The sequence below is a fragment of the Cicer arietinum genome, unplaced genomic scaffold (assembly GCF_000331145.2).
Source record: "Cicer arietinum cultivar CDC Frontier isolate Library 1 unplaced genomic scaffold, Cicar.CDCFrontier_v2.0 Ca_scaffold_5783_v2.0, whole genome shotgun sequence".
Classification (NCBI taxonomy): domain Eukaryota; kingdom Viridiplantae; phylum Streptophyta; class Magnoliopsida; order Fabales; family Fabaceae; genus Cicer; species Cicer arietinum.
In genome coordinates, this window is record NW_027339430.1 from 212436 (window position 1) to 225475 (window position 13040).

The following is a 13040-nucleotide window of genomic DNA, read 5'->3' on the forward strand; positions in this document are numbered from 1 at the left end:
CAATCCCACCTTTCAAGCAAATAATCAAATATATATCAATTATACCTCAATGTTCTAGTTTGTCTACCTTGTGAAAATACTACAATATGTGAGAGTAAAAGCTATGATTCAGTTTGTTCACAGAAAGAATGCAATTTTTCCAACCAATTTTAGAGCACTGATGGTTTTAAAGTGTTGCCATCATGATAATTGTGGCTAGTAGCAGTCCACAACTGATAACAATGTAGCAAATACAGTTGGTTGGTGACAAACTAACAGTCATAAACTATCAATATGGTCCCCGTAAACAGCTCAAAAAATCAGGAGTACCAACAATGTAAAAAAAATTATAGATTGATGTGTAAAGGGGGAAAAGTTCATAAAATAAAAACGACTAAGGATTTATGTCTAAAAGAACATATGAACTAGAAATTATGAGAATATAAAGACAACAAAAGAACAAATGATTACCAATCTAACATAGACTCTAAACTAGGCCATATCCATAATTATCATGGAAGAATGAGTAAACAAATGGACAGATACAAAAAATTCATAATGACCTAGAATTTTTATCAGGGAGAAACAAAGCTTTGAATTTTTGTAGATATCATCTAGTCTAGCCACAAAATGCGAGTTCTTTTAAAGCTGCCAGAAAGGACCACCATCTTTTATTGGAGTATGCAATTCTTGAACTCTTCAAGAACAAAAGTCATATTTGCATTGAGGTTGATATCTGCAAAAGAGCATATAATTAACATGTGTCTATTGCCACTGAAATTCACAGTTTAAACCTTTTGCCTTTCAACTTCTGCAAAATGAATATCCAAGATAATCCACTGCAAAACTGACACTGACAAGTACTATTTATAGATAAAACTCTAGAACATTAGTTATTATTCCTAATTGAAGAAAATATACATACAAACATACAATAATCAATACTTCCTTGGACAACAACTAAATTATGATATCAATGTACAAAAAATATTTTTAAAAAAGTTAAAAGGATATTGATCATACTGCTGGCTTGCCATTGAAACAGATTTCTATACAAACACAGTGTAAAGCATAAACCCAATTGTTTTGAGAAAGAAAAGGATTTGGTAAATATCTTGAGTAGTGGCCACGAAGTGGCAAGTCCAAGAGTAGTGGAAGCAATTTATGCATGGTGTGTCCCTATGATAATTATTTGACAATTACTCTTTGCCTTTCCTACAAAATCATAATTGATAACAAAAATGTTCTCTAAATTATTCTCAAATAATTTAGAATGAATCAACAATCACCTACAAGAAACTTTATCATTTTGTTGACAAAAAAGAAAAGACCTAAAATTGACTGAACAAAGTGGCCCATACAAATTAACTCATTATTTATCTCTTATTTTTAACAAGCCAAACAATTTTATTGATATAAAAGATGAACACAGCACAAAATCCAGCAATTCAAATAACTGAAATCAACAACTATATAACAAGAAAAACCCACTAATACTACCAAGAAGATTAATGAATTGCCAAGAAATTAACTCCACTAATTTGGTTTATTTTTGAAAGTTGTGGGAAAGGAATTATTCTATTTTGGAAAACTTGACTTGGGCTTACTGTAAGGAATCAACATTTTCATAATTTTGCAAATAAACAGCATGCTTGTGAAAACAAACATAAATAATGATGTTGTGCAACACCAAAAAATGTTGGTTTTTTACTTGATGAGCAAAACGAGTTCTGATAACCAGCCTTCATCACAATGTTGGTTTTCTAAAATGCCACTTTATTTTATTGACAAAAATAAAAGATCATAAAATTAATAAGCACCTCACAATTTTTCTTCAATTTCCGAAGGAGTTGAACCTCCCTATCAAGTTATGGGATTACCAACATTGTTCTCCAACCTGCTCATGAATATATTGAAGCATAATCAAATTTAAAACAAGCATTATCTAAACCATTATCACGTCTAAAATAGTCACAAGTTTCAACCACTGAACAAGTATAATTTATCTAGCTTCTATTATTTAAGGAAAATGTGGTGGAACAAAATGAAAATAAAATTAAACCATATAAGATCCATGTTTGTAGTGATATTTTATAGACAATAAAACACCATAGTGTAATAAAACGCACACAAAAAAGAAAATATACAATATACAAATGGTAGAATTGTCGAATTTGTTCAAGATCTTCTACATTGTTTTCATGTTTATATAAATCCAATTGTGTATGTTAATTTTCATTTCAAAGTATGGTTTGGTTACTATATCAGTGCATATGATGAGTTACTCGGATTCCCCTTCAAGACTCGGATTCCCCTATTTGCAATTCAACCATTTTTCCTTCAGATTTTCTGTTTGTTACTTTAGACATTTGATGTTTGTTAATTCTGGTTTTTGATTTGTCAAATTTGATGTATGTTTAATTTTTTTCAATGAAAAAATTAATGAATTTCATTTGCCGGCAAGAATTTTAGCACTTAATGCTTCATGCTATCTCAAAGCAGGAGGACATTTTGTTATTTCTATCAGGGTGTGTTCACATACCTTATAATCTCTTTCATAATTTATCGTTATGACTTATTATTATGCACACTTTTGTTAGTTTCACTCCTGTTTTTTCTAGTTACACTCAAATAGGTTATATGAACTAAATGTTCACATATGTGGTAAATTAAATCACGTTTGCAAACCTTGATGATCTTTTGGTATTATGAAACTGACTGAATTTGATTATTTTTGATATGGTAGACCAATTGCATTGATTCAACAGTCCCTGCAGAGGCAGTGTTTGAGAGTGAAATTAACAAGTTGAGGGCAGAACAATTTAAGCCATTGGAGCAAGTGACTCTTGAACCATATGAGAGAGATCATGCATGTGCTCTTGGTGGATACATAATGACTCAATAAATAAATAATAGCACAAGCATATATACTATATATACTAAGTTATGGTTACAATTTACTTGACAATGCCCATCTCTCCCTCTTACTAAATTCATTGCTATTATTTAGGAGAAATTGCATTGCATTGACTTAATCTACTTTTTAAAATAATGTTATTAATATTCAAATCTTCAAAAAATATTACTATTTAATATATTTTTAAAAAAAGGGGAAGGAGAAATAATTACAATTAGTACACATCTATTAGAGACATTGGTCAAATAAAATCGACGATTAACAATAAATTTAATCCAACTAATACTATAGATTATAACGATTTTAGATGTCATGTTTCAGATGTGTCATAATTGCTATAAATATTGGTTAGTGCCACATATATTTCTTTCTATATCACTTCACATATCTTAGCATGAAAAACTCAAATAAATAGCAAAAAAAATGTCCATCACTCCTTATTTTGTAGCCAACAGGCAAAACAAAACAGATTGAACATGTTCTATGAAGTGACGATCAATATCAACATATTTTGAATGTTCATGTTGTATGGATTGGAAGCTAACTGAATGGTAGATTGACAATCACAAAAAACCATCACAGGGAACCATCAAGAGATTGCAACAACATTAATCATCCAATCAGCCTACGAAAACTAGAGACATCAGAAAGTAGTTCTACATTAATCAATGTTGAAAATTATGGCGTGATAAGCAAGGTTGCTTATTATCTTGTTGGAAATTCCTGACACAAGCATTACAAGGATCAAGACTTGTATCAGAAACAGTTAAGACCTTGCAGAAGGAGTGAGTTTTTGGTCTTGGAGGTTCAGCATGACAAGGATCAAGACTTTAGGCACAATTTGCTAAAGCACGTTTGGTCAATTAGAAAAAACACTAAAACACTTTATATGGACAAAAAAACTCAAACAAAAATGCAACAAAACTCAAACACCTTATGTGCAACAAAAAAACTCAAATACTTTATATGGACATAAAATCAAACCCCGCACTTCGACAAAAAAACTCAAACACTTTATATTGACATAAAATCAAACACCTTATGTGCAACACAAAAACTCTAAAGAAAAATCAGCACTAACGTCTAATTGAAACTCCAAATCAAAAAGCTCCAAACTCAACACTAACAATATAAACTTTAAATTTCATGATAACAAAAATCAAACCTAACAAAAATCAGCCCTAACTAACAAAAATCAGCAATAACAAAATAGAAATTCGAACCTTTTGAACAAAGTATCAACGCGATCTGGAGACAAATGAGGTTGCGGCGAACAGAGAGGCGAGAGCGACGAACGGCCACAGAGGCAATCATGCAGAGGCGGGCGCAGGCGCACAGCGAGCAGATGAGCGATCTGGCAGAGGCGGTCGCGCGTTTGTCGTGATTGATTCGTGAATCTGATTATGGAAGAGGGAGAGAGGAAAGTTGTAACTTGTAAGCAAGATGGAGAGAGGAAAGCTGTAACTTGTAAGCAAGATGGAGAGAGGAAAGCTATAACTTGTAAGCAAGATGGAGAGAGGGAGAAAGGAAGGCTGATGAGAGCGAGAGGAAGAAAGAGAATTTAAATTTTTAATATGAGTGCTCATCTGATTATATTTTAAAATTTAATTTTAAAAAATCATAAACTTAGTGTCGGCCACTCCGACGCTACGAATTAATATAAATAATTAAAAATTAAATAAATAGACTAGCGTCTGCTTGTTTTACTTAGCGTCGGTCCCATCGGACGCTAGTTGCTTATAAAATTGAAAAATAAAATTTGTTGCCTTAGTGTCGGCTAGACCAACGCTGCACCGACGCTAACTAGCGTCGGAGTCGGGGGCCGACGCTAAATATGGCAGCTAAAATGCAATTTTCTAGTAGTGCTTGTGCATCCAATAGGTGTGTTTGTGTCATTGGATTAATATTTAGGTCATTTTCGTTCTCCCTAGGCTTATTCTTGTCTCATTAGGGTCTTTACCCAATCTTGTGCATCCAATAGGTGTGTTTGTGTCATTGGATGAACATTAGGGTCATTTTCGTCCTCCGTAGGGTTATTCTTGTTCAATTAGGATTTTTAACCAATCTTGTGCATCCAATAGGTGTGTTTGTGTCATTGGATGAACATTAGGGTCATTTTCGTCCTCCGTAGGGTTATTCTTGTTCAATTAGGATTTTTAACCAATCTTGTGCATCCAATAGGTGTGTTTGTGTCATTGGATGAACATTAGGGTCATTTTCGTCCTCCGTAGGGTTATTCTTGTTCAATTAGGATTTTTAACCAATCTTGTGCATCCAATAGGTGTGTTTGTGTCATTGGATGAACATTAGGGTCATTTTCGTCCTCCCGAGGCTTATTCTTGTCTAATTAGGGTTTTTACCCAATGTCCAATTAGGGTTTTTAACCAATCTTGTGCATCCAATATGTTCATTTGTGTCATTGGACTAACATTTATGTCATTTTCGTCCTCCGTAGGGTTATTCTTGTTCAATTAGGATTTTTAACCAATCTTGTGCATCCAATAACTTCTTTTGTGTCATTGAATGGACAATTAGGTCATTTTCGTCCTCCCTAGTCTTATTCTTGTCCAATTAGGGTTTTTAAACATTCCTTTGCATCCAATAGGTGTGTTTGTGTCATTGGATGAAGATTTAAGTGATTTTCGTCCTCCCTAGGTGTATTCTAGTCCAATTAGGGTTTTTAGCCAATCTTGTGCATCCAATAGATGTGTTTGTGTCATTGGATGAACATTTAGGTCATTTTCGTCCTATGTAGGCTTATTCTTGTTGAATTAGAGTTTTTAACCAATTTTGTGCATCCACTAAGTTCATTTGTGTCATTGAATGAACAATTAGGTCATTTTCATCCTATGTAGGCTTATTCTTGTTGAATTAGAGTTTTTAACCAATTTTGTGCATCCACTAAGTTCATTTGTGTCATTGGATGAACATTTAGGTCATTTTCGTCCTCCCAAGGCTTATTCTTGTCCAATTAGGGATTTTAAACAATCTTCTGCATCCAATAGGTGTGTTTGTGTCATTGGATACACAACATTGTACACTATTTGCACTCTGATACCAATTTGTACTTATGTTGTTGAAATGTATCATACACTCCAAAACTCAGGGGGAGATTTTAAAATAATCCCAATGTTAAAACTGAGTGTTTGTCATTAAATCAAAAAGGGGGAGTTTGTAAGTCATGAGTTTCCCTGATCATGTTTTTGATTTAATTCCCAAACACACAGTATATATGAAATATTTGATTGATCTAATGTTTTGAATTGAGAAATATTTCAGGCAAACAAGAAGACACCATACACTTGGAACAATAGCTTGCAACTCAAGGAATCAACCAAAGTTGAAGGATGTACTTGAGAAAGATGCAAAAATGTATAGTATAATTAGGTGTCATAGTAATAAGTTTAGTAGACTAATCACTATGGTCTCACACTTAAGTCTTTGCCAATGAATATAAATCAATCAACTTATAAGTCAATTGATGAATCAATTGATATATCGATTGTCTGACTCAGAACAAGAGTTTTCACTACACACATCGATTGGGCAATCGATTAGTTAAAGGATTTTAGTGAAACCTGAGTTCTGGGACAAATCCAATCAATTGGACAATCGATTGGGCAATCCATTGAGGAATCGATTTTACAAATCACAGAACCAACCATATATGGAATCAATCGATTGACAAATCGATTGTGACAAAGTTTTTAAATCAGGAATAAGTTCTGTGATACAACAAATCGATTGGAACATCAATTGATTTAGATTTCTTAAACTACAAGTTTGTGGCAATCGATTAGGCAATTGATTGCAGTTAATCATTTATCAGAACCATTTTGAATAAATCGTTTGGCACATAGATTTTGACAAAATAGCTGAGGTTCTGTAACAAGCACAATCGATTGACGTAATTGTCTGAGTCACTTTGATCAGCACAATCGATTGGAAAATCGATTGATGTAAAAATCTGAATCACTGTGATCAGCACAATCGATTGACGAATCGATTGAAGCTAATTTTTAAGTTACAGAAAAGATTCAGCTCATTGCCAAATCGATTATGAATGTGATTATGAAGTCGACTGAGCAATCGATTGTTTTGATCTTGTTGTTGGAACAAAACACCTATAATCGATTACTCAATCGATTCTGATATAATCATATTATCAGTTCTGATCTATGTATTAAAAGAATCGATTGGCAAATCGATTCATGCTTATATGTTCAAGATTCAAGAAAAACAAGACCTGCGAAATGCGATTGGGCAATCGATTTAGCCAGCTTTAAGACATTATAAAATCGATTGAGCAATCAATTGTCCTGGTGTTTTCTTTGAATATATATATAAGTTGATTCAATCACTTTTAAAAAGAATCTTTGACACACACTTGAATAACTTTTGGAAAACCTTTACACAACCTTTGAACAACTTTGATAAACATTTTGAGAGAAAAGTTTTACAACCACACAAACATTCATTGCCCAAACACTTTTGTGTGAGAACCAATATAGTGATTGAGTCAAAGTCTTGATACTTCTTGAATTCTTTGTAAAAGACAATTCTTTGTAATTGAAGGTTTAGAAAATCCAGTTAGGAAACTCGTGGCTATCTTCGTTGGTGTGAGATCATCAAGAAGAAGTTTTACTTTGATCTTGTGTGAGTTTGGCGATTGACTCCAAGGATCAGGTGGTGTAGAAATAGAAGTGAGTGTGAGTTAGATAGATAGGCTTTGTGGAAGCTGGACAATCTGTAAAAGGTTCTCAATTCATTCTATTTGAAAAAGGCTGAAATCTTGTTGGATTTCAGGACTGGATGTAGGCTGTCAAACTGACAGCTGAACCAATATAAATCTTGGTGCACTCTCTCTTATCTCTCTTTACTTTTCATGTTAATCTTGTATGTGATTTTAAATTTCTGCTGTGTATAATATGTATGAATCTTGCACTGTTAATATAGGAATTAAAATTGAACAAGTTGGATTTGATTTTAATTCTTCACTTAGAATAGAATTAGATTATCTTGTAGATCATAATTCTCTTATTCTTAATCAAAAGAAGTCATATTTTTTCAACATTTTTAACAAATCTTGTGCATCCAATAGGTGTGTTTGTGTCATTGGATGAACATTTAGGTGATTTTCGTCCTCCCTAGGCTTATTCTTGTCCAATTTGGGTTTTTAACAAGTCTTGTGCATCCAATAGGTGTGTTTGTGTCATTGGATGAACATTTAGGTGATTTTCGTCCTCCCTAGGCTTATTCTTGTCCAATTTGGGTTTTTAACAAGTCTTGTGCATCCAATAGGTGTGTTTGTGTCATTGGATGAACATTTAGGTGATTTTCGTCCTCCCTAGGCTTATTCTTGTCCAATTTGGGTTTTTAACAAGTCTTGTGCATCCAATAGGTGTGTTTGTGTCATTGGATGAACATTTAGGTCATTTTCGTCCTCCGTAGGCTTATTCTTGTTCAATTAGGATTTTTAACCAGTCTTGTGCATCCAATAAGTTCATTTGTCTCATTGAATGAACAATTAGGTCATTTTCATCCTCCCTAGGCTTATTCTTGTCCAATTTGGGTTTTTAACAAGTCTTGTGCATCCAATAGGTGTGTTTGTGTCATTGGATGAACATTTAGGTGATTTTCGTCCTCCCTAGGCTTATTCTTGTCAATTCAGGCTTTTTAACCAACCTTGTGCACCCAATAAGTTCATTTGTGTCGTTGGATTAACATTTAGGTCATTTTTGTCCTCCTTAGGCTTATTCTTGTCCAATTAGGGTTTTTAACCTATCTTGTGCATCCAAAAGGTGTGTTTGTGTCATTGGACGAACATTTATGTCATTTTCGTCCTCCGTAGGCTTATTCTTTTTCAACTAGGGTTTTTAACCAATCTTGTGCATCCAATATGTTCATTTGTTTCATTGGATCAACATTTAGGTCTTTTTCGTCCTCCTTAGGCTTATTCTTGTCCAATTAGGGGTTTTAACCAATCTTTTGCATCCAACAAGTTCATTTGTGTCATTGAATGAACATTTAGGTTATTTTCTTACTCCATAGGCTTATTCTTATCCAATTAGGGTTTTTAAACAATCTTGTGCATCCAATAGGTGTGTTTTTGACATTAGATTAACATTTTGGTCATTTTCGTCCTCCCTAGGTTTATTCTAGTCCAATTAGGGTTTTTAACCAATCTTGTGCATTCGATATGTTCATTTGTGTCATTGGATTAACATTTAGGTCTTTTTCGTCCTCCCTAGGCTTATTCTTGTCCAATTAGGGTTTTTAACCAAACTTGTGCATCCAATATGTTCATTTGTGTCATTGGATCAACATTTAGGTCATTTTCGTTCTGCCTAGGCTTATTCTTTTCCAATTAGGGTTTTTAACCAATCTTGTGCATCCAATATGTTCATTTGTGTCATTGGTTCAACATTTAGGTCATTTTCGTCCTCCCTAGGCTTATTCTTGTCCAATTAGGGTTTTTAACCTATCTTGTGCATCCAAAAGGTGTGTTCGGGTCATTGGATGAACATTTAGGTCATTTTCGTTCTCCCTAGGCTTATTCTTGTTCAATTAGGATTTTTAAACTATCTTGTGCATCCAATAGGTATGTTTTTGTCATTGAATGAACATTTAGGTCATTTTCATCCTCCCTAGGTTTATTCTAGTACAATTAGGGTTTTTAACCAATCTTGTGCATCCAATATGTATATTTGTGTCATTAGATTAACAGTTAGGTCTTTTTCTTACTCCCTATGCTGATTCCAGTCCAATTAGGGTTTTTAACTAAACTTGTGCATCCAATATGTTCATTTGTGTCATTGGATTAACATTTAGGTCTTTTTCGTACTCCCTAGGCTTATTCCTCTCCAATTAGGGTTTTTAACCAATCTTGTGCATCAAATATGTTCATTTGTGTCATTGGATCAACATTTAGGTCATTTTCGTACTTCCTAGGCTTATTCTTGTCCAATTAGGTTTTTGTAACCTATCTTATGCATCCAAAAGGTGTGTTTGTGTTATTGGATGAACATTTAGGTCTTTTCGTCTTCCCTAGGTTTATTCTAGTCCAATTAGGGATTTTAACCAATCTTGTGTATCCAATAGATGTATTTGTGCAATTGGATGAATATTTAGGTCATTTTCGTCCTATGTAGGCTTCTTCTTGTTGAATTAGTGTTTTAAACCAATCTTGTGCATCAAATAAGTTCATTTGTGTCATTGAATGAACAATTAGGCCATTTTCGTCATCCCTAGGATTATTCTTCTCCAATTAGGGGTTTTAACAAATCTTGTGCATTCAATAGGTGTGTTTGTGTCATTGGATTATCATTTAGGTCATTTTCGTCCTCCCTAGGCTAATTCTTGTCCAATTAAGGTTTTTAACCAATCTTGTGCATCCATTATGTTCATTTGTGTCATTGGATTAACATTTACGTCATTTATGTCCTCCATAGGCTTATTCTTGTCCAATTAGGGTTTTTAACCAATCTTGTGCATCCAATATGTCCATTTGTGTCATTGGATTAACATTTAGGTCATTTTCGTCCTCCCTAGGCTTATTCCTGTCCAATTAGGGTTTTTAACCAATCTTGTGCGTCCAAAAGGCGTGTTTGGGTCATTGGATGAACATTTAGGTCATTCTCGTTCTCCCTAGGCTTATTCTTGTCCAATTAGGGTTTTTAACCAATCTTGTGCATCCAATATGTCCATTTGTGTCATTGGATTAACATTTAGGTCATTTTCGTCCTCCCTAGGCTTATTCCTGTCCAATTAGGGTTTTTAACCAATCTTGTGCGTCCAAAAGGCGTGTTTGGGTCATTGGATGAACATTTAGGTCATTTTCGTTCTCCCTAGGCTTATTCTTGTCCAATTAGGGGTTTTAACCAATCTTGTGCGTCCAAAAGGCGTGTTTGGGTCATTGGATGAACATTTAGGTCATTTTCGTCTTCCCTAGGTTTATTCTAGTCCAATTAGGGTTTTAACCAATCTTGTGCGTCCAAAAGGCGTGTTTGGGTCATTGGATGAACATTTAGGTCATTTTCGTCTTCCCTAGGTTTATTCTAGTCCAATTAGGGTTTTAACCAATCTTGTGCGTCCAAAAGGCGTGTTTGGGTCATTGGATGAACATTTAGGTCATTTTCGTCTTCCCTAGGTTTATTCTAGTCCAATTAGGGTTTTAACCAATCTTGTGCATCCAAAAGGTGTGTTTGTGTTATTGGATGAACATTTAGGTCATTTTCGTCTTCCATAGGTTTAATCTAGTCCAATTAGGGTTTTTAACCAATCTTGTGTATCCAATAGATGTATTTGTGTCATTGGATGAATATTTAGGTCATTTTCGTCCTATGTAGGCTTTTTGTTGGTGAATTAGTGTTTTAAACCAATCTTGTGCATCAAATAAGTTCATTTGTGTCATTGAATGAACAATTAGGCCATTTTCGTCATCCCTAGGATTATTCTTGTCCAATTAGGGGTTTTAACCAATCTTGTGCATTCAATAGGTGTGTTTGTGTCATTGGATTATCATTTAGGTCATTTTCGTCCTCCCTAGGTTAATTCTTGTCCAATTAAGGTTTTTTACCAATCTTGTGCATCCATTATGTTCATTTGTGTCATTGGATTAACATTTACGTCATTTATGTCCTCCCTAGGCTTATTCTTGTCCAATTAGGGTTTTTAACCAATCTTGTGCATCCAATAAGTTCATTTGTGTCATTGAATTAACATTTAGGTCATTTTCGTCCTCCCTAGGCTTATTCCTGTCCAATTAGGGTTTTTAACCAATCTTGTGCATCCAATATGTTCTTTTGTTTCATTGGATCAACATTTATGTCTTTTTCGTCCTCCTTAGGCTTATTCTTGTCCAATTAAAGGTTTTAACCAATCTTCTACATCCAATAAGTTCATTTGTGTCATTGAATCAACATTTAGGTCATTTTCGTCCTCCCTAGGCTTATCTTATCCAATTAGGGTTTTTAACCTATCTTGTGCATCGAACAAGTGTGTTTGTGTCGTTGGATGAACATTTAGGTCACTTTCGTCCTATGTAGGCTTATTCTTGTTGAATTAGAGTTTTTAAACAATCTTGTGCATCCACTAAGTTCATTTGTGTCATTGAATGAACAGTTAGGTCATTTTCGTCCTATGTAGGCTTATTCTTGTTGAATTAGAGTTTTTAACCAATCTTGTGCATCCACTAAGTTCATTTGTGTCATTGAATGAACAATTAGGTCATTTTCGTCCTATGTAGGCTTATTCTTGGTGAATTAGTGTTTTTAACCAATCTTGTGCATCCAATAAGTTCAATTGTGTCATTGAATGAACATTGAGGTCATTTCCGTCCTCCCTAGGCTTATTCTTGTCCAATTTGCATTTTTAACAAATTTTGTGCATCCAATAGGTGTGTTTGTGTCATTGGATGAACATTTAAGTCATTTTCGTCCTCCGTACGCTTATTCTTGTTCAATTAGGGTTTTTAACAAATCTTGTGCATCCACTAAGTTCGTTTGTGTCATTGAATGAACATTTAGGTCATTTTCGTCCTCCCTAGGCTTATTCTTGTCCAATTTGGGTTTTTAACAAATCTTGTGCATCCAATAGGTGTGTTTGTGTCAATGGATAAAGATTTAGGACATTTTCGTCCTCCCTAGGCTTATTCTTGTTCAATCAGGCTTTTTAACCAATCTTGTGCACCCAATAAGTTCATTTGTGTCATTGGATTAATATTTAGGTCATTTTCGTCCTCCCTATGCTTATTCTTGTCAAATTAGGGTTTTTAACCAATCTTCTGCATCCAATAAGTTCATTTGTGTCATTGGATTAATATTTAGGTCATTTTCGTCCTCCCTATGCTTATTCTTGTCAAATTAGGGTTTTTAACCAATCTTCTGCATCCAATAAGTTCATTTGTGTCATTGGATTAATATTTAGGTCATTTTCGTCCTCCCTATGCTTATTCTTGTCAAATTAGGGTTTTTAACCAATCTTCTGCATCCAATAAGTTCATTTGTGTCATTGGATTATCATTTAGGTCATTTTTGTGCTCCTTAGGCTTATTTTTGTCCAATTAGGGTTTTTAACCAATCTTGTGCATCCAAAAGGTGTGTTTGTGTCATTGGACGAATATTTATGTCATTTTCGTCCTCCG

The 13040-nt window shown here is 34.1% G+C and overlaps 1 non-coding gene across 1 annotated transcript; it reads left to right on the forward strand.

Moving 5' to 3' along the window:
• The first annotated feature begins 2246 nt into the window (after positions 1 to 2246).
• On the forward strand, positions 2247 to 2302 carry LOC113784801 (small nucleolar RNA snoR60). The gene has a single exon (XR_003470940.1). It is a non-coding gene; the product is annotated as a small nucleolar RNA snoR60 (small nucleolar RNA).
• The last annotated feature ends 10738 nt before the right edge of the window (positions 2303 to 13040 follow it).